The sequence below is a fragment of the Pristiophorus japonicus genome, chromosome 7 (assembly GCF_044704955.1).
Source record: "Pristiophorus japonicus isolate sPriJap1 chromosome 7, sPriJap1.hap1, whole genome shotgun sequence".
Classification (NCBI taxonomy): Eukaryota; Metazoa; Chordata; class Chondrichthyes; family Pristiophoridae; genus Pristiophorus; species Pristiophorus japonicus.
The window spans coordinates 32,622,674-32,650,098 of record NC_091983.1 but is presented as its reverse complement, the minus strand read 5'-3'; the positions used below and the strand labels follow the sequence as shown (position 1 = coordinate 32,650,098).

At 48.5% G+C, this 27,425-nt stretch overlaps 1 protein-coding gene across 2 annotated transcripts in view; it reads right to left on the bottom strand.

The window, feature by feature from the left end:
- elovl5 (ELOVL fatty acid elongase 5) overlaps nt 1-27,425 on the bottom strand; it is a 148,375-nt gene that overhangs the window by 77,358 nt on the left and 43,592 nt on the right. The window contains exon 1 of one of the 2 annotated variants that reach the window (XM_070884897.1): nt 7,015-7,035. The exons of the other annotated variant lie outside the window; for it this stretch is intronic. The gene's annotated coding sequence lies outside the window, so the exon portion shown is untranslated. Of the gene's footprint in view, nt 1-7,014; nt 7,036-27,425 lie in introns of those variants that run through there. 2 annotated transcript variants of the gene reach the window in all.

The following is a 27,425-nucleotide window of genomic DNA, read 5'->3' as shown; positions in this document are numbered from 1 at the left end:
AGTCTGTCTAAGGCCAAGAGAGCCTTCAGCATGATTGAGAAAGAAGCGTTAGCATGTGTCTATGGAGTAAAGAAAATGCATCAATACCTGTTTGGGTTAAAATTCGAATTGGAAACTGAGCATAAGCCACTTATATCCCTGTTTTCCGAGAGTAAAGGGATAAATACCAACGCATCGGCCCGCATCCAGAGATGGACGCTCACGTTGTCCGCACACAACTACGCCATCCACCACAGGCCAGGCACAGAAAACTGCGCTGATGTTCTCAGCAGGCTGCCATTGCCCACCACGGGGTGTGGAAATGGCGCAGCCCGCAGATCTAGCCATGGTTATGGAAGCATTTGAGAGTGAGCAATTACCCGTCACTGCCCGGCAGATCAAAACCTGGACAAGCCAGGGCCCCTTATTATCTCTAGTCAAAAGCTGTGTGCTTCAAGGGAGCTGGTCCAGTGTCCCAGTGGAAATGCAGGAAAAGAGAAAAACCGTTCCAGCGCGCAAAGATGAAATGTCTATAGAGGCAGACTGTCTTCTGTGGGGTAATCGAGTAGTGGTCCCCAAGAAGGGCAGAGACGCCTTCATCAATGATCTCCACAGTATCCACCCAGGCATCGTAATGATGAAAGCGATAGCCAGATCCCACGTGTGGTGGCCTGGCATCGATGCGGACTTAGAGTAATCACAGATGTAATACATGCTCGTAGTTAAGCAATGTACCCAGGGAGGCGCCATTAAGATTATGGTCTTGGCCCTCCAAACCGTGGTCTAGGGTACACGTCGACTATGGAGGCCCGTTCTTGGGTAAAATGTTCCTTGTGGTTGTAGACGCATACTTCAAGTGGATTGAATGTGAGATAATGTCGGCTAGCATGTCCGCTGCCACCACTGAAAGCCTGCGGGCCATGTTTGCCACACACAGCTTACCTGATGTCCTGGTGAGCGACAACGGGCCATGTTTTACCAGTGCTGAGTTCAAAGAATTCATGACCGGAACAGGACCAAACATGTCACATCTGCCCCGTTTAAACCAGCGTCCAATGGTCAAGCAGAGAGCAGTGCAAACCATCAAGCAAGGCTTGAATAGGGTAACTGAAGGCTCACTGCAGACTCGCCTATCCAGAGTCCTGCTTAGCTACCGCACGAGACCACACTCACTCACTGGGATCCCACCTGCTGAACTGCTCATGAAAAGAGCACTTAAGACAAGGCCCTCGTTAGTTCAACCTGATCTACATGAACAGATAGAGAGCAGGCGGCTTCAACAAAGTGCATACCATGATAGCAGAAATGTGTCACGCGAGATTGAAGTCAATGATCTTGTATTTGTATTAAATTATGGACAAGGTCCAAGTGGCTTCCCGGCACTGTCGTGGCCAAAGAGGAGAGCAGGGTGTTTCGGGTCACACTTTCAAACGGACTCATTCACCGGAAACACTTGGACCAAATCAAACTCAGATTCACGGACTATCCTGAGCAACCCACCTTGGACCCTACCATTTTTGATCCCCTAATACATACACCAGTGGCAACCGACACCACGGTTGACCACGAAGCAGAACCCAACATCCACAGCAGCCCTGCAGGACCCAACACACCAGGCAGTCCAGCAAGGCCAGCTACACAGCAGCCCAGCGAGGACCCAACAAATGATTCAACAACACCAGCTTTCACAACGAGACGATCAACCAGGGCAAGAAGGGCCCCAGATCAACTCACTTGTAAATAGTTACCCTATTGACTTTGGGGGGGGGGGAATGTTGTTATATATGTGGACTTGTATTTACTATGTACAGCCACCAGATGGTTCATCCCCTGGAGTCCCAAGGGATCCCATAATCCCTTGGGAGCACAGGTATTTAAGAAGGCTTCACAGGTTGGAGAGGCACTCTGGAGACCAGCAATAAAAGATCGAAGGGAGGGGAGGGGAGAGGAGAGGGGATCGATGGCGGGGGGGGGAGGGGAAAGGAGAGGGGATCGATGGGGGGAGAGGGGATTGAAGGAAGGGGGGGAGGAGAGGGGATCAATGGGAGGGGGGAGGAAAGAGGATCGATGAGGGGAGAGGAGAAGGGATCGAGGGGGGAGAGGGAATCGAAGGGAGGGGACGGGAGAGGAGAGGGGATCGATGGGGGAGGGGGGATCGAAGGGAGGAGGGGAGGAGAGGGGATCAATGGGAGGGGGAGGAAAGAGGATCGATGAGGGGAGAGGAGAGGGGATCGAGGGGGGAGAGGGGATCGAAGAGAGGGGACGGGAGAGGAGAGGGGATCGATGGGGTGGAGAGGGGATCAAAGGGAGTGGAGAGGAGAGGGATCGAAGGGGTAGATTTGGGAGCGCTTGAATTTGGTTCTAATTGCCGATGGCGCAATGAGTGGGTGGGAGTTCCAGGCCAGGAATGGTGGTGGGTCCAAACACTTGCTTATCTAGCTTCCCCTTAAATACATCTATGCTACTTGCCCCAACTTCTCCTTGTGGTAGCGAGTTCCACATTCTAACCACTCTGAGTAAAAAGGCCTCTCCAGAATTCCTGACTGCATTTATTGGAGACTATCTCATATTTATGGCCTCTAGTTTTTGACTCCCCAACAACTGAAAACATTTTATCTACACCTACCCTATCAAACCTCTTCATAATTTTAAAGTCTTCTATTAGGTCACCTTTCAGCCTTCACTTTTCTAGAGAAGACACCCAGCATGTTCCTGATAGGTAGATTCTCCCAATTCTGGTATCCTTGTTAAAAAAAAATGCACCTTCTCCAGTGCCTCTACATCCTTTTTATAATATGGAGATCTGAACTGCACAGTTGCGGTGGTACAGGTATAACCATGGTTCTATACAAGTATTTAGTGAATCCTTTCATACTATCTGGTTTAGTGACCTTCTCTGGTAATTTATTTCACAACTCTATCGTCCTTTGGATTAGAACGTTCCATGTGTCTTCCCTCCTTATTTCTAATTTTCTAATTAAAAAAAATGTTGCTTTTGGAATTGTGTCACACCCAGCAATAGCTGCAACATTCACGGGCAAAAACTCAGCAAAAAAAGATAAATAAAGAGGTCATCATCACACCACATACAGCTGGAAAGCAATATTGCAACAATAACAAATTTAAGTGTAAGATCATAACAGACACGCACCTGAGACAAGATTAAGCTAATCAACAGTTTAAAGCAAGACAACAGCTTCTGTGTTGAGAGATTCAATAAGGATACAGCACAAGAGAAAGCTAATTAAGTCCGATACCAGCAAGGTACAACTAGAGCAGTAAGTCGTGAAGCACAAAGAAAGGCGTTAAGATACTGGGCTCAATTTTCCTCAATGCCGCTTTTTGGCGTATTGCAAGAGTTACGCCTGGTTTTTTTTGGACACAACTACTCCAGAAAAATAACTTGCAAGTTTCCCCGTTCTAATTTTTAAAATTGGCGCCGCGCAGCCTGTCCTTTAGCTTCGGGGGGGTGGAGCCTAATGTCTGTGCCGAAAAAACAATGCCCTCCCTTTTGCACATGCGCGGGGGAAAAACGTTTTTTAATGTGACTGCTATGGGCGCACATGCCCAGTACAGCTCCTGGTCTGCATTCGGCCATTTTTAAAGAGCCAGTTGTCTCTGAGAACTTTAATTCTCATTGGGAAAATCAGAGCTGCAATACAAGATGCAACACGGCTCAAGGACCAAGAATTTCTCACAGGATTAAGTGGAGGCACTGGTTACTGTGATTGAGGCCAGATGGCACAAAGAAATATAGAAAATAGGTGCAGGAGTAGGCCATTCGGCCCTTCGAGCCTGCACTGCCATTCAATAAGATTATGGCTGATCATTCCTTCAGTACCCCTTTCCTGCTTTCTCTCCATACCCCTTGATGAAGTATAATGTGGATAAATGTGAGGTTATCCACTTTGGTGGTAAAAACAGAGAGACAGACTTATTCTGAATGGTGACAGATTAGGAAAAGGGGAGGTGCAAAGAGACCTGGGTGTCATGGTACATCAGTCATTGAAGGTTGGCATGCAGGTGCAGCAGGCGGTTATTAAAGCAAATGGCATGTTGGCCTTCATAGCAAGGGGATTTGAGTACAGGGGCAGGGAGGTGTTGCTACAGTTGTACAGGGCATTGGTGAGGCCACACCTGGAGTATTGTGTACAGTTTTGGTCTCCTAACCTGAGGAAGGACATTCTTGCTATTGAGGGAGTGCAGCGAAGGTTCACCAGACTGATTCCCGGGATGGCGGGACTGACCTATCAAGAAAGACTGGATCAACTGGGCTTGTATTCACTGGAGTTCAGAAGAATGAGAGGGGACCTCATAGAAACATATAAAATTCTGACGGGGTTAGACAGGTTAGATGCAGGAAGAATGTTCCCAATGTTGGGGAAGTCCAGAACCAGGGGTCACAGTCTAAGGATAAGGGGTAAGCCATTTAGGACCGAGATGCGGAGGAACTTCTTCACCCAGAGAGTGGTGAACCTGTGGAATTCTCTACCACAGAAAGTTGTTGAGGCCAATTCACTAAATATATTCAAAAAGGAGTTAGATGAAGTCCTTACTGCTAGGGGGATCAAGGGATATGGTGAGAAAGCAGGAATGGGGTACTGAAGTTGAATGTTCAGCCATGAACTCATTGAATGGCGGTGCAGGCTAGAAGGGCCGAATGGCCTACTCCTGCACCTATTTTCTATGTTTCTATGTTTCTATCCCCTTAGCTGTAAGGGCCATATCTAACTCCCTCTTGAATATATCCAATGCACTGGCATCAACAACTCTTTGTGGCAGGGAATACCACAGGTTAACAACTCTCTGAGTGAAGAAGTTTCTCCTCATCTCAGTCCTAAATGGCCTACCTCTTATCCTAAGGCTATGTCCCCTGGTTCTGGACTTCACCAACATCAGGAACATTCTTCCCGCATCTAACCTGTCCAGTCCCGTCAGAATCTTATACGTTTCTATGAGATCCCCCCTCATCCTTCTAAACTCCAGTGAATAAAGGCCCAGTTGATCCAGTCTTTCCTCATATGACCATCCAGCCATCCCGGGAATCAGTCTGGTGAACCTTCGCTGCATTCCCTCAATAGCAAGAATGTCCTTCCTCAGATTAGATGAAAACTGAACCAAGGCCCTGTACAATTGCAGTAAGACTTCCCTGCTCCTATACTCAAATCCCATTGTTATGAAGGCCAACATACCATTTGCCTTCTTTACCGCCTGCTATACCTGCATGCCAACTTTCAATGACTGATGAACCATGACACCCAGGTCTCGTTGCACCTCCCCTTTTCCTAATCTGCCGCCATTCAGATAATATTCTGACTTCGTGTTTTTGCCCCCAAAATGGATAACCTCACAGTTATCCACATTATGCTGCATCTGCCATGCATTTGCCCACTCACCTAACCTGTCCAAGTCACCCTGCAGCCTCTTAGCGTCCTCCTCACTGCTCACACTGCCACCCAGTTTAGTGTCATCTGCAAACTTGGAGATATTACACTCAATTCCTTCATCTAAATCGTTAATGTATATTGTAAATAGCTGGGGTCCCAGCACTGAGCCCTGCGGCACTCCACTAGTCACTGCCTGCCATTCTGAAAAGGACCCGTTTATCCCGACTCTCTGCTTCCTGTCTGCCAACCAGTTCTCTATCCATGTCAGTACATTACCCCCAATACCATGTGCTTTGATTTTGCACACCAATCTCTTGTGCTGGACCTTGTCAAAAGCCTTTTGAAAGTCCAAATACACCACATCCACTGGTTCTCCCTTGTCTACTCTGCTCGTTACATCCTTAAAAAATTCCAGAAGACTCGTCAAGCATGATTTCCCTTTCATAAATCTATGCTGACTTGGACCGATCCTGTCACTGCTTTCCAAATGCGCTGCTATTTCATCCTTAATGATTGATTCCAACATTTTGCCCGCGACTGATGTCAGGCTAACTGGTCTACAATTACCCGTTTTCTCTCTCCCTCCTTTTTTAAAAAGAGGTGTTACATTAGCTCCCCTCCAGTCCATAGGAACTGATCCCGAGTCGATAGACTGCTGGAAAATGATCACCAATGCATCCACTATTTCTAGGGCCACTTCCTTAAGGACTCTGGGATGCAGACTACCAGGCCCCGGGGATTTATCGGCCTTCAATCCCATCAATTTCCCTAACACAATTTTCCGCCTAATAAGGATATCCTTCAGTTCCTCCTTCTCACTAGACCCATGAGCTGGACACCAGCAGAGGTCACATAAAAGTTTCACCAAAAGAAATGAAGAAACGCTGGAACCAACTTGCAGAAGATTACTGTGCAATGGTGACCACCCCGAGGTCTGGAGGCCAGTGCAAAAAGAAATGGCAGGACCTTGGTCAAGTCGTTAGTGAAAGTAATATTTTCATTAATTCATGGAATTGCAATTGTAAATGTAACCATCTGTATGTCCCAGCCAGCAGAAAGATGTCCTCTCGAAAAAGTTATATTTTCATCTTTGCAGAAGAAAATGGCACAGAAGAAAATGAGAAAGAAGTTGAACAGGAGGAGGCCCGGCAAATCTGCACCCACTGACACACTTGGAAGAGAGGGTCGCTGCTTTAAAGGGGCCTGCCTGGAGAAAAGCAACCGCCACTGCACAAGTGGGCCCACACTCGAGGTAAGTCCTGCAAAGTCCACAGTCTGGCTTTGCTAAATGTTAAGTCCTGCGCGGGCTAGCCATGCTTCAGTCTCAGTCAGCTACAATTCGGTTGATGCAATGTGTTATCATTCATCGTGGTCCTTCAAATCAGCCTGCTGCCTGCGCTGTGTGAGCCTACTCATGCCACCCACTCTGCCCCCTCCTCTGCTGCTTATCATTTGTCTGTTCTGTTATAATTTTCAGAACTTGAGGCCAACCCTGACAGGGCTGAAGACGATGCAGAATATTCAGATGCGGATGAGCCTGAAGAGGAGAACATCTTCCAATCCCACCTTCCACACCAAGAGCATGGGGGTGAGGGGTGGGGGAGGGGCAGGGGGAGGGAATGGATGAAGCCCCCACTGTTGTACTCACTCTGGAGGAGGTGCAGGTGCCGCCCACTGAGATGCCTCGCCCTTTCAGGATTGGTACGAGTGTTGGGACATTCCATGGTTCCTCACAGACCGAGGCTGGGGATTCCCGTGGAGTGCAGCGAGGCACACCCAGGGTGACGAGCTCGACAGCGCTCTCCTGAGGTGCAGGATCTAACAGATGTGGTTCAGATGATGGCAATGAGTGCGGAGAGCATTGACCTTACACGATCACTCCTGGACACCATCAGTGGGGTGGGTGATGAGGTATCGGGACTGTCGGAGAGAAGTAACAACACTCTGATGAGAAATGGGAACACAATCTGGGCACATGAGGGAGGAAATGTCGCAAGTAATTGGGACACTGTCAGGGCACATGAGGGAGGGAATTTTGGAGTCAGCTGCTGCAATAAGGGAACATGCCCAGACCTCGCGGCCATTGACGTAATCAACTGCCACTCCCATTCCAATCCCCAGACCAGCCTCTGAAGAGGCCCAAGCCGGGCTTTCCACATTACCGCCTGCCCATACCCCCCCCCCCATCAAAAAGTGTGCATTACTCGAGATACTCAAAAGAATAAGCTTAGTACCAACCCGAGAAACACTGTGCCACCGCCTGCGGGCAGGGGTGGAGTCACCAAGATCAAGTGCAGCAGGCGGTCTTAGAATAAGGTGGAGGAGAGATGGATGCAGCCTTTCTTTGCTGCTGTTGTTGTTGTTATTGTTATTATTGTTGTTATTGTTGTAACTGTTCTCAAATTAAAAATTTTTTGTAAGTTATGTAAATTTACAAGTTTAAAAGTTTGTCAGTGATCTTAAAGTTTGTAAGTGAGCTGAACTGAAAAGTTTAAAGTTTGATACAAGAATATTTTTATTAAAGTTAAGTACAAACAAGTGTTAAACTTTTGAATAAAATATATTTTAAATTATAACTGAATCATTTCCATTATGTGTTCCATTATTAACACAACTTTTTGAACTAAAGAAGAATCATTTCCATTATTTGTTCCATTAACACAAAACAACATCACGGAACAAATCCAAACAGTAAACATGGTCCATGTGGAATAGTTGCCGCTGAGCCTTCAGGCAGCAAAGCGTTCACGGATGAGCTGCTGGCGCAAGGCTCGAGCAATCGTTAAAGGGGCATAATGGCCCTCCCTTCTCCGCCATCGTGCTCCGGGTTCAGGTAGTTGCATGGCTTCCTCGTCATCCTCCTCCTCGTCATCTGCATCTTTCTCCTCATTATCAGCCACTCTCGCCTCAGGTGGGTCTTCTCCTATCAGCTGCTGATGCTTCATGATGGCTAAGTTATGCAGCATGCAGCACACAACAGTGAACTGACCGACAATCTCAGGGGAGTATTGCAAGTAGCCTCCAGAATGGTCCAGGCATCGGAAACGCTGTTTCAAGATGCCAATGGTCCTCTCTATTATGCTGCGCGTCACAATGTGCGACATGTTGTATTCCCGGTCAGCTTCTGTCCGGGTTACGCGTAGGGGTGTCATGAGCCAGGTGGCGAGGCCATACCCTTTGTCTCCCAGCAGTCAGCTCTGCCTGTCTGGCTGTTGCTGAAACATGGCAGATAGAGCGCTCATGTAGGATGAACGCATCATGGGTGCTCACAGGGTACCTTGCATCAACTGACATGATGCAATGCATGTCATCACAGACGAGCTGCACATTCACAGAGTGGAAGCCTTTTCTGTTCCTGTACATCTCGGAATCCTACAAAGGTGCTCGCAAGGCAATGTGGGTACAATCAATGCAGCCCTGTACCTTTGGGAAGCCAGCAATCCTGGAAAAGCACACAGCCCTGTCACGCATTGCCTGGGTGGTCATGCGGAACTTTATGTAGTCATTCCTCTGGGCAGCAGTCTCCTGCCAAATGCAGATATGTGTTGCATGTTGGAAAATGGTGCAGACATCCCCAGTTGTGGCCTGGAATGATCCAAATGCATAGAATGAAAGTGCAGCTGTAACCTTCACTTCAGCTGACAAGGTAGTCCTCCTGACGCTTCTAGGTTGCAGGTCTGCTTTTACTAATTCACAGATCTCAGTTACAACTTCTTTGCAGAAACGCAGCCTTCTCACACAGTCTGTATCACTCAGGTGCAGGTATGAATGCCTGTCTTGATATATCCGATGTGGGTAAGGCCTCCTGCCCACCATCCTATGTGCTCTGAGGTTCCTCATGCAATGACATCGAATCAATCATCTCCTCTGCAGCACCATCATGCAGGCTTGCACGAGGTATGGCATTGTCAATATTGCCGCATAATTAAATTGTAGTTTTCCAAGATAAAGCTTCTCTCCTCTCTCACTCCCCAAGGTCGACGCCCTAGTATGGACCACACCTTGGTCTGCACATGCGCAATAGGCTTGCTTAGAATGGGAAGCTAGGCATACAATGAGGATATTTGGGGCAACAAGGTCGAATGCAATTCTTTAATTTTTGATTTTTTTTTCCAAAGTGCCACCCCACCACTGACCGAACATCTCCTCACCGAGCTCAAGGGTCAGCCGGCAGAATCGCTCCCACGCCCGGACAGAGGGGCTCGGTGTCTACCCCCGGGGCTTCTTTTGAAGCTGCTGTATAGTGTAAGGGTTCCCATCGCTTCAGTTCGGCTTCCACCTACCCCGGGATTCTTTTGAAGCCGAGCTCCGAGCCCCTGGGCGAGGGAGCAATTTTGCCGGCCGACGCTTCGACCCTCGAGCCCGGTGAGGAGACGTTCGGTGGTGGCATGGCACTTTGAAAAAAATCTAAAATGAAAGAATTGCAATGGACTTCCATTTTCTCCCTTTTGAGTTTGAAAAAATTAAGCTTCATGACTAAGCTAGGTGACGAAGGGTCGTGCGGCTCTTTGTCGTCCGGCGCAGACACGATGGGCCGAAATGGTCTCCTTCTGCGCTGTAAATTTCTATCTTTCTACATTTCTATGATGCATATTCTTTGTCTTCTTGACTCCCTCCAAAACTTTGCATAAAAACAATGGCGTTTTTTCTTCGCCGGTTTTTTTAATGTGCGCTGGTTTATCTTAAGTGCACAGTAGTCGCATACGCCGTCCTAGGAAAAATGTAAGTTGGCCAAACTTGCTTAAATCTGAAAAACTGGCGCAAACATCAGGTTACGACTCCTATGATGCAAAAAAAACACTAACCTAAAAAAATCGTAACTGAGTTGCGCTGGTGCAGAAACTTTGGGGAAACTTGGATATTTTAATTTATGTCAAAAAAAGCGGCGTGCCCCAAAAAAACGGCACAGATAACTGGGGAAAAGTGAGCCTAGTGGGATCCCAACTGTTATGTATTTAACCCCTTGTAACCTGTAGTACACTACCACCAGAGGGCCTACCTGTTCAGAGTCCCAAGGGATCCCAGCATCCCTTGGGAGCACGGTATATAAGCAGGCCACCCACGAGGTACCTGCACTCTGGAGTCTTATTAAAGAAGCTAAGGTCACACTTGCTCATTGTTCACAGTACTCAGTTTCATCCTTTATTGTGAGTGTAGCAATTGGCGACAAGGTAACGAACAACCGCGTGAAAATGCAAAGAACAGTTGGTATCCTGGAGAAGTTCTCAAAGGGGGGGCGATTGGGAGGCCTTCGTGGAGAGACTCGACCAATACTTTGTGGCCAACGAGCCGGAAGGGGACGAGAACACTGCCAAACAAAGGGCGATCCTCCTAACTGTTTGTGGGGGAAAAAAACTTATGGCCTCATGAAGAATCTCCTAGCTCCAGCAAAACTAACAGAGAAATCCTACGAAGAATTGTGTACACTGGTCCGGGATCACCTAAATCCTAAGGAAAGTGTTTTGATGGCGAGCTATCGGTTCCACACATGTCAACGGTCAGAGGGCCAGGAAGTGACGAGCTATGTTGCCGAACTAAGGCTCCTCGCAGGACAGTGCAAATTTGAGGGATTCCTAGAACAAATGTTTCGAGACTTTTTTGTACTGGGCATTGGACATGAGGCAATCCTTCGCAAACTGTTGACTGTTGAAACTCCGAATCTAAGTAAAGCCATAACGATAGCCCAGGCATTTATGTCCACCAGCGACAACACCAAACAGATTTTGCAGAGTAAAGAAGTTTCAGCCAGTACTGTGCATAAAGTAACGTCGTTTCGAGCAGAAATATACATGGCAGAACAGACACGCCGGCTGCTGCACAACCTCAGATGACCCAGAGTCCGCCATCCATCGTTAATGCGAGGCAGTTAACACCTTGTTGGCGCTGTGGGGGTGATCATCGGCCCCATCAATGCCACTTCAAGCACTATGCGTGCAACGGTTGTGGAACAATGGGACACCTCCAGCGAATGTGCAGGCGAGCTGCAAACCCTGCAAACCACCACGTTGCAGAGGAAAATCGATCCACTGTGGATCACGGTGAATTGGAGACTCGTACAAAGGAGGCAGAAGTGTACGGGGTACACACATTCACTACGAAATGTCTACCAATAATGTTGAAAGTTGAACTGAATGGAATTCCAGTATCAATGGAACTGGAGGCAGGAACAGCAGCCGAGAAAGGCTCAGCAGTCGGGCAGTCCAGGGAGTCGGCGAGAGGCGGGAGCAGCGTCGAGAGGCCTACCGGTAAGCTGCAGGGAGAGAAAGCAAAAAAGTAGAAAGAAATCGAAAGGTGACATCACAGCCAAGGGGGGTAAGTGATTGGCTGGTGATTGGTAAGAAATTTCCCTTTTTCTTTTCTATATCAGTAAGTAAACTTTTAGCATTGTTGTTGCCAATTTAAGTGTATCTAAGGGTTAAGTCACGGCAGGAGAGCTCGGACACGTGTTATGCTCCTCCTGTACTATGTGGGAACTTAGGGACGCTTCCGGTGTCCCTGACGACTACGTGTGCGGGGAGTGTATCCGCCTCCAGCTCCTGACGGACCGCATTGCGGCACTGGAGCTGCGGGTGGATTCACTCTGGAGCATCCACGATGCTGAGAATGACGTGAGTATCACGTGTAGTGAGTTGGTCTTACCGCAGGTAAAGGGTCCACAGCCAGATAGTGAATGGAAGACCAACAGGAAGAGCAGTGCAAGGAAGGTAATGCAGGGGTCCCCTGCGGTCATCCCCCTGCAAAACAGATACACCGCTTTGGGTACTGTTGAGGGGGATGACTCATCAGGGGAGGGCAGCAGCAGCCAAGTTCATGGCACCGTGGCCGACTCTGCTGCACAGGAGGGCAGGAAAAAGAGTGGGAGAGCGATAGTGATAGGAGATTCAATTGTAAGGGGAATAGATAGGCGCTTCTGCGGCCGCAACCGAGACTTCAGGATGGTATGTTGCCTCCCTGGTGCAAGGGTCAAGGATGTCTCGGAGCGGGTGCAGGACATTCTGAAAAGGGAGGGTGAACAGCCAGTTGTCGTAGTGCATATAGGTACCAACGATACAGTTAAAAATGGGATGAGGTCCTACGAGACGAATTTATGGAGCTAGGAGTTAAATTAAAAAGTAGGACCTCAAGGGTAGTAATCTCAGGATTGCTACCAGTGCCACGTGCGAGTCAGAGTAGGGATCGCAGGATAGCTCAGATGAATACGTGGCTTCAGGAGTAGTGCAGAAGGGAGGGATTCAAATTCCTGGGACATTGGAACCGGTTCTGGGGGAGGTGGGACCAGTACAAACCAGACGGCCTGCACTTGGGCAGGACCGGAACCAATGTCCTAGGGGGAGTGTTTGCTAGTGCTGTTTGGGAGGAGTTAAACTAATGTGGCAGGGGGATGGGAACCTATGCAGGGAAACAGAGGGAAATAAAATGGAGTCAGAAGCAAAAGAAAGAAAGGAGAATAGTAAAAGTGGAGGGCAGAGAAACCCAAAGCAAAAAACAAAAAGGGCCACATTACAGCAAAATTCTAAAGGGACAAAGTGTGTTAAAAAAGACAAGCCTGAAGGCTCTGTGCCTCAATGCGAGGAGTATTTGGAATAAGGTGGATGAATTAACTGCGCAGATAGTAGTTAATGGATACGATGTGATTGGCATCACAGAGACATGGCTCCAGGGTGACCAAGGTTGGGAATTCCACATCCAAGGGTATTCAGCATTTAGGAAGGATAGACAGAAAGGAAAAGGAGGAGGGGTGGCGTTGCTGGTTAAAGATGAATTCAATGCAATTGTAAGGAAGGACTTTAGCCTGGATGATGTGGAATCGGTATGGGTGGAGCTGCGGAATTCCAAAGGGTAGAAAACGCTAGTGGGAGTTGCGTATAGACCACCAAATAGTAGTAGTGAGGTTGGGAACAGCATCAAACAAGAAATAAGGGATGTGTGCAATAAAGGTACAGCAGTAATCATGGGCGACTTCAATCTACATATTGATTGGGCTAACCTAACTGGTAGCAATGCGGTGGAGGAGGATTTCCTGGAGTGTATTAGGGATGGTTTTCTAGACCAATATGTCGAGGAACCAACCAGGGAGCTGGCCATCCTAGACTGGGTGATGTGTAATGTGAAGGAACTAATTAGCAATCTTGTTCTGCGAGGCCCCTTGGGGAAGAGTGACCATAATACGGTAGAATTCCTTATTAAGATGGAGAGTGACAAAGTTAATTAGGAAACTATGGTCCTGAACTTAAGGAAAGGTAACTTCGATGGTATGAGGCGTGAATTGGCTAGAATAGACTGGCAAAGGATACCTAATGGGTTCACGGTGGATAAGCAATGGCAAACATTTAAAGATCACATGGATGAACTTCAGCAATTGTACATCCCTGTCTGGAGTAGAAATAAAACTGGGAAGGTGGCTCAACCATGGCTAACAAGGGAAATTAAGGATAGTGTTAAAGCCAAGGAAGAGGCAAATAAATTGGCTAGAAAAAGCAACAAGCCTGAGGACTGGGAGATATTTAGAATTCAACAGAGGAGGTCTAAGGGTTTAATTAAGAGGGGGAAAATAAAGTACGAGAGGAAGCTTGCAGGGAACATAAAAATTGACTGGATAAGCTTCTATAAATTATGTGAAGAGAAAAAGATTAGTAAAGACAAACGTAAGTCCCTTGCAGTCGGATTCATGTGAATTTATAATGGGGAACAAAGAAATGGCAGACCAATTGAACCAATACTTCAGTTCTGCCTTCACGAAGGAAGATACAAATAACCTTCCGAATGTACTTGGGGACAGTGGATCTAGTGAGAAGGAGGAACTGAAGGATATCCTTATTAGGCGGGAAATTGTGTTAGGGAAATTGATGGGATTGAAGGCCAATAAATCCCCGGGGCCTGATAGTCTGCATCCCAGAGTACTTAAGGAAGTGGCCCTAGAAATAGTGGATGCATTGGTGATCATTTTCCAGCAGTCTATCAGCTCTGAATCAGTTCCTATGGACTAGAGGGTAGCTAATGTAACACCCTTTTTAAAAAAGGAGGGAGAGAGAAAACGGGTAATTATAGACCGGTTAGCCTGACATCGGTAGTGGGGAAAATGTTGGAATCAATCATTAAGGATGAAATAGCAGTGTATTTGGAAAGCAGTGACAGGATCAGACCAAGTCAGCATGGATTTATGAAGGGGAAATCATGCTTGAAGAATCTTCTGGAATTTTTTGAGGATGTAACTAGCAGAGTGGACAAGGGAGAACCAATGGATGTGGTGTATTTGGACTTTCAAAAGGCTTTTGATAAGGTCCCGCATAAGAGATTGGTATGCAAAATCAAAGCACATGGTATTGGGGGTAATGTACTGACGTGGATAGAGAACTGGTTGGCAGACAGGAAGCAGAGAGTCGGGATAAACGGGTCCTTTTCAGAATGGCAGGCAGTGACTAGTGGAGTGCCACAGGGCTCAGTGCTGGGACCCCAGCTCTTTACAATATACATTAACGATTTAAATGAAGAAATAGAGTGTAATATCTTCAAGTTTGCAGATGACACTAAACTGGGTGGCGGTGTGAGCTGTGAGGAGGACGCTAAGAGGCTGCAGGGTGACTTGGACAGGTTAGGTGAGTGGGCAAATGCATGGCAGGTGCAGTATAATGTGGATAAATGTGAGATTATCCATTTTGGGGGCAAAAACACGAAGGGAGAATATTATCTGAATGGCGGCAGATTTGGAAAAGGGGATGTTCAACGAGACCTGGGTGTCATGGTTCATCAGTCACTGAAAGTGGGCACACAGGTACAGCAGGCGGTAAAGAAGGCAAATGGTATGTTGGCCTTCATAGCTAGGGGATTTGAGTATAGGAGCAGGTAGGTCTTAATGCAGTTGTACAGGGCCTTCGTGAGGCCTCACCTGGAATATTGTGTTCAGTTTTCATCTCCTAATCTGAGGAAGGACGTTCTTGCTATTGAGGGTGTGCAGCAAAGGTTCACCAGACTGATTGCAGGGATGGCTGGGCTGTCATATGAGGAGAGACTGGATCAATTGGGCCTTTATTCACTGGAGTTTAGAAGGATGAGAGGGGATCTCATAGAAACGTATAAGATTCTGACGGGACTGGACAGGTTAGATGTGGGAAGAATGTTCCCGATGTTGGGGAGGTCCAGAACCAGGGGACATAGTCTTAGGATAAGGGGTAGGCCATTTGGGACTGAGATGAGGAGAAACTTCTTCATTCAGAGTTGTTAACCTATGGAATTCCCTGCCGCAGAGAGTTGTTGATGCCAGCTCGTTGGATATATTCAAGAGGGAGTTAGATATGGCTCTTACGGTTCAGGGGATCAAGGGATATGAAGAGAAGGCGGGAAAGGGGTACTGAAGGAATGATCAGCCATGATCTTCTTGAATGGTGGTGCAGGCTCGAAGGGCCGAATGGCCTACTCCTGCACCTATTTTCTATGTTTCTATGAAACTTGTGCGAGTCAGTCCATAATGATTAAAAGGCCTTCGACAGGCTGTGAGGCAAAAAGGCACACAGGTCCATGCTCAGCCCCATTCACACCAAACTAAGGACTTACACCAAGGAACGAATCCCTGTAATTGGCAGTGCAGAAGTCAAAGTCTCCCATGACGGAGCAGTACACGAACTCCCGTCGTGGATTGTGCCAGGGAATGGCCCCACATTGTTAGGCAGAAGCTGGCTGGGAAAAATCCACTGGAACTGGACGACATCCGGCGCTTTTGTCCGTCGACGATGCCTCATGTGCCCAGGTTCTGAGCAAGTTCCCATTGTTGTTCGAGCCAGGCATTGGAAGCTTCTCGGGGGTGGAAGTGCAGATACATTTGGTTCCCGGCACGCGACCCATCCACCACAAGGCATGGGCGGTACCGTACATGATGCATGAGAAAGTGGAAATTGAGCTGGACAGGCTGCAGCGAGAAGGCGTCATCGCGCCGGTGGAATTCAACGAGTGGGCCAGTCCAATTAAGTACTGGGACAAAGAGGACGGCACGGTTAGAATTTGTGGGGACTATAAAGTAACGATTAACCATTTTTCGCTACTGGACCAGTACCGCTACCCTAGACACGACCTATTTGCGACCCTGGCTGGAGGGAAGACGTTCACCAAGCTGGACCTGATCTCGGCCTACATGACGCAGGAGCTGGAGGAGTCTTCAACAGGCCTCACCTGCATCAACACGTACAAAGTTCTGTTCATCTATAACAGGTGCCCGCTCGGGATTCGGTCGGCTGCGGCAATGTTCCAATGGAACATGGACAGCCTGCTAAAGTCGCACCGTGGTTTTCCAGGACGGCACACTGGTTACAGGTCGGGACACCATTGAGCACTTGAACAATCTGGAAGAGGTTCTTAGTCAGTTGGATCGTGTGGGGCTCAGGTTGAAATGTTCGAAGTGTGTTTTCCTGGTGCAGGAGGTCGAGTTCTTGGGAAGAAGAATCGCAGCAGACGGCATCAGACCCACCGACGCCAAGACAGAGGCCATCAAGAACGCGCCGAGACCACAGAGCGTGACGGAGCTGCGTTCGTTCCTGGGACTCCTTAACTATTTTGGTAATTTCCTACCTGGGTTAAGCACCCTGCTAGAGCCCCTACATGTGCTACTGCGCAAGGGAGATGACTGGGTATGGGGAAATTCACAAGAGGCTGCCTTTATGAAAGCCAGAAATCTGTTGTGTTCAAACAAACTGCTTGTCCGGCATAACCCTTGTAAAAAATTAGTGTGTGCTTGCGATGCATCGCCAACGGGGTCGGGTGTGTGTTACAACAGGCTAACGAATCGGGGATCTTGCAACCAGTAACGTATGCGTCCAGGAGTTTGTCCAAAGCCGAAAGGGCCTACAGCATGGTTGAAAGAGGCTCTGGTGTGCGTTTACGGGGTAAAGAAAATGCGGCAGTACTTATTTGGCCTCACGTTTGAGCTTGAAACTGACCACAAGCCGCTCATATCGCTGTTCTCTCAGAGTAAAGGGATTAACACCAATGCCTCTGCCCGCATCCAAAGATGGGTGCTTGCGCTGTCGGCATACAATTATGTAATCCGCCACAGACCGGGCACAGAGAACTGCACTGATGCTCTCAGTCAGTTACCATTGCCCACCACCGGGGTGGAAATGGCACAACCAGCGGACTTGCTCATGGTCATGGAGGCGTTCGAGAATGAGAATTCCCCTGTTATGGCCCGCTAGATCAGGACCTGGACCAGCCAGGATCCTTTACTGTCCTTGGTAAAAAACTGTGTCCTCCATGGGAGCTGGTCCAGTGTCCCAGCGGAGATGCAGGAGGCGATTAAGCCGTTCCACAGGCGCAAAGACGAAATGTCCCTGCAGGTGGACTGTCTGTTGTGGGGCAATCGCGTGGTCTTGCCCAAGAAAGGCAGAGATACGATCATTTGTGAACTGCACAGCACCCACCATCATTGTAATGATGAAAGCCATAGCCACATCCCATGTGTGGTGGTCCGACATCGACTCAGATTTAGACTCATGCGTGCGCCAGTGCAACACTTGCTCTGAACTGAGCAATGCACTAAGAGGCACCGCTAAGTTTGTGGTCGTGGCCCTCCAAACCGTGGTCGAGGATCCACATGGACCACACGGGCCCATTTCTAGCCAAAATGCTTTTGGTTGTCGTGGACGCTTATTCAAAATGGATTGAATGTGCGATAATGTCTGTAAGCACGTCCACGTCCACTAGTGAAAGCCTACGGCCTGCCTGATGTCGTAGTCAGCGACAATGGGCCGTGCTTCACCAGTGCTGAATTCAAGGAATTCATGACTCGCAATGGGATCAAACACATCACATCTGCCCCGTTCAAGCCTGCATCTAATGGCCAGGCAGAACGGGCAGTTCAGACCATCAAGCAAAGCTTGAAACATGTGTCGGAAGACTCCCTGCAGACCCGGCTTATCCCGAGTGCTGCTCAGCTACCGTACCAGACCCCATTCGCTCACCGGGGTTCCCCCAGCCGAGCTGCTCATGAAAAGAGCGCTCAAAACAAGGCTCTCTCTTGTCCACCCTGATCTCCATGATCACGTGGCGGGCAAGCAGCATCAACAAAGTGTGTATCATGACCGCGCAAATTTGTCACGCGATATTGAGATCAATGATCCTGTGTTTGTACTCAATTATGGATATGGTCCCAAATGGTTCGCTAGCACGGTCACAGCCAAAGAGGGGAGTAGGGTGTTTTTTAGGTCAAATTGGCCAATGGACAAACATACAGAAAACATTTGGATCAAATCAAATTGCGGTTCAGCAACAGCAATGAACAACCCGAAGAAGACACCACCAACTTTGACCCTCCAACACACACACAAGTGGCAACTGACATCATGGTTGACCACGAAGCCGAACTCACCATCTCCAGCAGCCCGGCAAGGCCGGATGCCCAGCAGCCCAGTGAAGAACTGAGCAACTCACCCACACCCACATTTGTACCAAGACGATCAACAAGGGAGCGAAAAGCCCCAGATCGTCTCACTTTGTAAATAAGTGTACTATTGACTTCACGGGGAAGTGATGTTATGTATTTAACCCCTTGTAACCTGTATTACACCACGGTATATAAGCAGGCCACCCACGAGGTACCTGCACTTTGGAATCTTATTAAAGGAGCTAAGGTCACACTTGCTCATTGTACACAGTACTCAGTTTCATCCTTTATTGTGAGCGTACCACCAACAAGAATGAATATATTCTTGCAGCTAGGGTGTATTACAAGTCATGCGTAGCTAAGCAACTAAATAAAGTAAACCTGCAATAATGGTGCTGAAATCACCTGTTAAGCCCTTTAGTAGGCGCGTATGGTCTAAATAAGGCTCGGTGCATCAGTCAAGCTGTGAAGTATGCCATCTGGAGCACTAAAAGTGAGTGTAAGGGTGTAGAAAGGTCCGTTTTACTGAATAGGTCCTTCAGATTATTGTGGACAGCATGAGAAAATGGAGAAATGCCCCCTACAGATGAGAAAGACAATCCACCACTACTCAGAGAGAGTCCAGCAATGGGGGAGGAAATCACATGGGAGATCAACACAGTCTCCACAAGCCGCCTTGTTTGGAGAGACATGAGGGAAAAGGTGTCCAATTTCAAAAAAAGAGCCAAGTTTAGCAAAAACAGCACTATCAGTTCTGTGGCACTGTAATTATACGGGTACAACTGGGACTGACCGGCTGACGTTACATTTTTACAGGAGTATTCATGTCAGCTATCTTACATTCGTTGAAGTAGCGATCAAAGCAAGTTACAAGAGTCAGCTACATTTACCTGAATAGTTTCACAGAGGAATATTGTTAACCTGAATTTAGCCAGTACTTTGCTGAAACTGAAACACAAGAGATATTTCTCAACCCATAAAACAGGCTAAGTTTCTGAAATTGTATACCAATAAATGAGAAAGATTACTCACAAACTATCCTTAAGCCGAGAGCAGATAGAACTGACTGTGCAAAAGTACTCACTTTTCCAGTTTTTAACCAGATTTTACCAGACCTGGTCATAAATACGCTTTTATACAGACTTTGTATTTCATTACAAAATTACACCTCAAACAATCCATACTATTCTTTACAGAACAACGCAACCACACTCGAGTAGGACTGGTGGTGAAACACAACAAATAAAACCCCATACCCACTGCAAGCAGGCAATATGGATGTTATAGGCTAGGATGCTTTAAAGGCAACGACAACAACACTCGTGGCTTGTGTGATGATAATTGTAAACGCTCACAGTGGCAATGATTTTTACTTTAATCAGATTCTGCCCAGTGGTGAAACATAAGACTGTCACTGTAATAACAATATGAATAATACCAATGCCCTGTGCCATATTTTTTTTTTACAGGAAGATTACAATCCCAAGATAAGGAAGTCAGTGCTGTGGCCGTCGAACACAGACCAAACGCACCCAAGTCATTTGAACAAACGTCAGCCCAACCACAAGCAATTCGGTGGGTATTAGTGAGCTTGATGAAGGAACATAGGGTGAGTCACAGATCGCAGGTGAGGAAGGGGCAACAGAGGTGGCTGATGGAGGGCTGCCTGTCTGAAGATGCAACGTGAAGACAGGTCCAGCTGAATCAATTCATGAGTCCGGCCTGGTGGGGCCACTGATGGAGGATCCTTCACAAGAGGATTAAGTAACTTTCCTCGCTGTTGGATTCACATGTATAATTCCTGCCAGTGCGAGCACTGAACCAACGCTTGGCTTTGTGTCCAACAGAAAATCCACCATGCAATTGTAGTATAGATGTATGTACTAAGTTTTGCATTCTGTTCTGGTTGGAGAATGGATCAGTGTACAGGCCTCAAAAGGAAAACAAAAACATTCATCAATGTCTGGCACATCTGTCCCACTCGGGGCACTTGCTGGTAAGCTGCAGGAGATCCCCTAATCCCTAGCCTGGAGCCCTCCTTCCTCCAGCTCTTCTTCTGCAAGTGTTGCTTTTTCAATAGAAATATTGTGCAGCATACAATAGTCATTCTGCCAACTCACTCAGCTCAAATTGCAAGACACCATTAGAGAACAAAACATCGGAAACGACATCTATTATATTAAAGCAAAATTCTGTACTGCGGATGCTGGAAATCTGAATTAAAAACAGATAATGCTGGCAACACTCAGCAGGTCAGGCAGCGTCTGTGGAGAGAGTTCATGTTTCAGGTCGCTGACCTTTCAGACCCAAGGTTCTGACGCAAGGTCAACCAGCGCTCCCATTTTTTTTAGACAGCAGCTGCTGATGATGATTCTATTGTCATTTACACCTCCTCTAGACCCATCTTTTGTTTCTTTACTTGTCTCATTCCCACCCACTTTTGCCTTGTACCATCATCCCTTTTGTCATTTAATCTCTCCCACCTTCCACCCCATCACAAGACTTCCCTTTTCTTCTCTTCTTCCCTTCCCCCCACCCCTTTCTTTCATTGCTTCTGTACTTGCTTAAAAGCTCTCTGGAGTTTAGAATTAGAAGTGATCTCATTCAAACATACACGATTTTGAGGAGGATTGACAGGGTAGATGCGGAAATGTTCTTTCCCCTGGCCGCAGAGTCTAGAACAAGGGGGCATAGTCTTAGGATAACTTTTTCCAGCTCTGATGAAAGGTCATCGACCTGAAATGTTAACTCGGTTTCTCTCTCCACAGATGCTGCTTGACCTGATGAACGTTTCCAGCATTTTTCTGTTTCTGTGGGACAACATTCCCCCTCAGCTGCCCGGCCATGCAGTGATCAGGATACAGCAAAGGCCATGGGCCCCGACAACATTCCGGCTGTTGTGCTGAAGACTTGTGTTCCAGAACTAGCCATGCCTCTAGCCAGGCTGTTCCAGTAAAACTCATCATCCAGTCATAGGCAGTCCCTCGAAATCTGTTCCAGTAAAACTACAACACTGGCATCTACCCGACAATGTGGAAAAGTGCTCAGGTATGTCCTATCCACAAAAAGCAGGACAAATTCAATCCAGCCAATTACCGCCCCATCAGTCTACTCTCAATCTTTAGCAAAGTGATGGAAGGTGTTGTCGACAGTGCTATCAAGCCGCACTTACTCATCAATAACCTGCTCACCGATGCCCAGTTTGGGTTCTGCCAGGACCATTCCTCCAGACCTCATTACAGCCTTGGTCCAAACATGGACAAAAGAGCTGAATTCCAGAGATGAGGTGAGTGTGACTGCCCTTGACATCAAGGCAGCATGTGACAGAGTGTGACACCAAGGAGCCCGAGTAAAACTGAAGTCAATGGGAATCAGAGGGAAAGCACTCCACTGGCTGGAGTAATGCTTAACATAAAGGAAGATGGTTGCGGTTGTAGTTGTTGGAGGACAATCATCCAGGACATTGCTGCAGGAGTTCCTCAGGGCAGTGTCCTAGGCCCAACCATCTTCAGCTGCTTCATCAATGACCTTCCCTCTGTAATGTAGTTGCTTCATGGGTTCTTTGCTTAAGAATTCATAGCAACACATTGCTATTAAGAACTAGGTGGTTTATTAACAACGGTTTAACAATCACGCTACACATTACCAGTTTATCTACCAGGCTCACAACCACATACCTCATCGTGGATCCCCTAAATCCAACTGGCTGGGGTTTTATTGAGGGTTGTCAACATCATGTGACTGGGCACCCACAATTCAGCAGCTCTAGAACTATTTGAGTGCAAAACAATAAATCAAGTGCCCCTTGATTAAAGGGGGCACCAAAATCGACACATTTAAATAAATTAAACTTTAGACATTATAGGATCATATTAAAATTTGGTTGCCAGGGGTGATGATGCACTCCAGTCCCTCCGGCGCCCAGCTCTCGTGGAAGGTCGTTAGCGTACCGGTGGACACCGTGTGCTCCATCTCCAGGGACACCCTGGCTCGGATGTAACCACGGAAGAGAGGCAGGCAGTCGGGCTGAACGACCCCCTCGACCACCCGCTGCCTGGACCGGTTGATGGCCACCTTGGCCATACCCAAGAGCAGTCCTACGAGGAGGCTTTCCGACCTGCCCGTTCCCCTCCGCACAGGGTGCCCAAAGATCAGGAGTGTGGGACTGAAGTGCAACCAGAACTTGAGGAGCAGCCCCTTCAAATAATGGAACAGGGACTGCAACCTCGCACACTCTACATACACATGGAACACGGACTCCTCCAGACCACAGAAATTACAGGCGGCCTGGGAGCCCGTGAACCGACTTAAAAAAAACTTATTGCACAGGACTGCTCCATATAACACCCTCCAGGCCAAGTCCCCAATAAATAAAGGGAGGACTCCCGCATAGAGAGCACTCCATTGGGGACCCCCGCCTCCTCCGGACGGCAAGATGGTGCGCCATGGCGTGTCTGGACGGCGGACGAGGATGGCAACGTGGAGAGTGTGCAGGAGCAGCCCGTACAGGAATCCCCTCCATGCAGAACTGAAAGGCACGGAGGGGATTTCTCAGAGGAGGCTCAAGTCATGAGGCGCCGGCTCCCGAGGGAAGTTTAGGGGCTTGGCGCCGACAAGGAATTCTGTCCGGACAGGGGTCATTTCGGACAGGATCTCCCCACGTGCTTGAGCATCCTCGACACACCTAACGGAGCCAGGGCCCAGTGCTGTTTTTAGTGACTCGATGGCATTGGCCACCCGTCAGATGTCGGCCCAGGATGTTTGCCGTGTCAGCTCCTCTGGCGCCATCCAGCCCGCTCCTCCGCCATCGAGCAGGTCCCTTACCCTGGTCACCTTGCCAAACACAGCCCTCTCGTCCGTCTGCCACCTAAAACCGCGCTCGTGGAGGTACGGATTCCTGAGCAGCGGCTCCCGAAGGACAGCCGCCACTCCAGACGGGGGAGAACTGAGCTTGGTGGCGACTCTGTTCCGAGACCCTGATGAGTTCCTGGCAAAATACAGGCAGCCAACGCATAGCAGCCTAGGCGCCTCCCTGGTTCATAAACAGGAGCTGCGTGTCATAATTGAGGCGGTACTGCTGGCAGAAGAAATACGTCGCCAGTGCGCGCCATCTAGGAGGGGGCTCGACATACAGGTATCTCTGCAGGGTCTGAAGACGGAAAGTCGCAGCCTGGGTGCTGACAACACACCGACGCATGACCGCCCTCCCAAAGCGGGAAACTCAGAGCCGCAGCAGAGACCCAGTGCATCCTGGTGTTCCAGGAGAAGTCGACCAGCTTCTTCTGTATCTTGGTGACAAACGCAGGGGGAGGGGTCAAAGTGACCACCCGTTACCACAGCATAGCAGCTACCAGTTGGTTTATGACTAGCGCTCTACAACTATTTTGTTGCACCGGTAAAAACAAATGTAAATTAAATGCCCCCTTATTAAAGGGGTACTAAAACCGACACATTAAACAAATTAAACTTTGGATGTAAAACAATTAAATTAAGATTTGGTTGCCGGGGGTGATGATGCACTCCAGTCCCTCCGGCGCCCACCTCTCGCGGAAGGCCGCGAGCGTACCGGTGGACACCGCGTGCTCCCTCTCCAGGGACACCCTGGCTCGGATATAATCACGGAAGAGAGGCAGGCAGTCGGGCTGATCGACCCCCTCGACCGCCCGCTGCCTGGACCAGTTACTGGCCACCATGGCCATGCCCAGGAGCAGTCCTACAAGGAGGCCTTCCGACCTGCCTGCTTCAGCAGCTCTACAACTCTTGTGTTGCATACAAATAACAAATTAAATCAAGTGCCCCCCTGATTAAAGGGGGAGGACGCGCCAAACATTTTTCAAATGCCCTTTTTCTTTGTTTTTTTTTCTTTTTTTTTGGTGTTTTTTTTATGGGGTTTTTTGGGGCACCGAGGCAACTAATACAACTGCCCCACTCGGGGGGTACTAAAACAAATTAAACTTTAAAACATATAAAATCAAATTAAAATTTGGTTGCCGGGGGTGACGATGCACTCCAGTCCCTCCGGCGCCCACCTCTCGCGGAAGGCCGCGAGCGTACCGGTGGACACCGCGTGCTCCATCTCCAGGGACACCCTGGCCCGGATGTAAGCGCTGCCTGGACCGGCTGATGGCACCCTTGGCCATGCCCAGGAGCAGTCCTACGAGGAGGCTTCCGACCTGCCCGCTTCAGCAGCTCTACAAACCTGTGAGCATACTCACAGGTGCATACATTACACCTCCATCATAAGACCAGAAGTGGGGATGTTCGCTTTTGATTGCACAGTGCTCAGTTCCATTCACAACTCCTCAGATAATGAAACAGTCCATGCCCGCATGCAGCTAGATCTGGATGACATTCAGGCTTGGGCTGATAAATAGCAAGTAACATTCGTGCCACACAAGTGCCAGGTAATGACTATCTCCAACAAGTCTAACCACCACCCCTTGATATTCAACATCATTACCATCGCTGAATGCCCCACCATCAACATCCCGGGGGTCAATATTGACCAGAAACTTAACGGGACCAGCCATATAAATACTGTGACAACAAGAGCAGGTCAGAGGCTGGGTATACTGCGACGAGTGTCTCAATTCCTGACTCCCCAAAGCCTTTTCACCATCTACAAGGCGCAAGTCAGGAGTGTGATGGAATACTCTCCACTTGCCTGGATGAGTGCTGCTCCAACAATGCTCAAGAAGCTCAACATTATCCAGGACAAAGCAGCCCAGTCAATTGGCATCCCACCCAACACCTTCAACATTCACTCTCTCCACCACCAGCGCACCGTGGCTGCAGTGTGTACCATCTACAAGATGTACTGCAGCAACTCTCCAAGGCTTCTTCGACAGCACCTCCCAAACCCGCAACCTCTACCATCCAGAAGGACAAGGGCAGCAGGCGCATGGGGACACCATCATCTCCAAGTTCCCCTCCAAGTCACACCCTATCCTGACTTGGAAATATATCGCCGTTCCTTTATCATCGCTGGGTCAAAATCCTGGGACTTCCTCCCTAACAGCACTGTGGGAGTACCTTCACAACAACAAAAACAACTTTTATTTATATAGCACCTTTAACATACTAAAGCATTCCAAGGCGCTTCACAGCAGTGTTATAAGATACAACAGATAAATTTGACACCGAGCCACATAAGAAGAAATTACGGCAGATGAGCAAAAGCTTGGTTAAAAAGGTAGGTTTTAAGGAGCGTCTTAAAGAAGGAAAAAGAGGTGGACAGGGTTAGGGAGGGGGTTCCAGAGCTTAGGGCCCAAGCAGCTGAAGGTACGGCCACCGATGGTTGAGCAGTTACCATTGCATCAGGTCTTGCAGCATTGTGGGCCACCGCCAACTCTTGTGGCAGCGTGGGGCTTGCGGCAGTAGTAACGCGCTAAAAGTGCGCACCACTGCCACTCCGCCCCCGCACCCATTTTCAGTGTGAAGAAGCCGGCTCACCAGCTTTTAGGGCCGGTGCAACGTGGCAGAGATCTCGGAGCCGGGGGGAGCGGAGAGACAAGAAGGTAAGATCCAGACCTGAGGAGGTTCAGCACAGAATCTGCACTCAAGGGGAAAGAGAGTGGGAGAGGGAAAGAGAAAGGGAGAGGGTGAGAGAGAGAGGGAGAGAGAGTGGGAACGGGGTAAAAGAGAAAGAAGTGATGAAAGGGAATGAGAAGCAGAATGAGAAAATTTGATTATGAGAGAGAGGAATAGAGAAAGAGAAAAGGGGAAGAAAATAAACGAGAGAGAAAAATAGAGATCCTGAGATTCAGAGATATCTCAATCCAAAGGCTCAAATTGGGCATTCTGAGCAGTAACAAATGGGAATCTGTTTCTCCTCCGCTGCCTCCAGGCTCGATCCAAGACCGTCCCATCCTCTTGTCATCGAACTACACTACACAGACGAAGCTTGCGTCTGCGCACACTCGGAGGCCAAACTCCAAGCCATCATTAACACCTTCACTGAGGTGTACGAAAGCATGGGCCTTACACTAAACATCAGTAAGACGAAGGTCCTCCACCAGCCTGATCCTGCCACATAGCACTGCCCCCCGCCCCACCCCGGTTATCAAAATCCACAGTGAAGCCTTGGACAATGTGGACCATTTTCCATACCTCGGGAGCCTACTATCAGCAAGGGCAGACATCGATGATGACGTCCAACGCCGCCAGTGTGCCAGCACAGCCTTTGGTCGCCTGAGGAAGAGAGTTTTTGAAGACCGGGACCTCAAATCTGGCACCAAGCTCATGGTCTACAGGGCAGTAGTGATACCTGCCCTCCTATATAGCTGAGACGTGGACCAAATACAATAGACGCCTCAAAGCACTGGAGAAATACCACCAACGCTGCCTCCACAAGATCCTGCAAATCCATTGGGAGGATAGACGCATGAACGTCAGTGTTCTCGCTCAGGCCAACATCCCCAGCATCAAAGCACTGACCACACTTGATCAGCTCTGCTGGACGGGCCAAACCGTCCGCATGCCCGACACGAGACTCCCAAAGCAAGTGCTCTACTCGGAACTCCTACACGGCAAGCGAGCCTCTCATAGCCTTTATCCGGCTCTGCTAAGGCTCCATCTGCTTTCTCAAGTGGACGTAAAAGATGCCATGGCACTATTTCAAAGAAGGGCAGGGGACTTATCCCTCGTGTCCTGGCCAGTATTTATCCCTTAATCAACATAACAAAAACAGA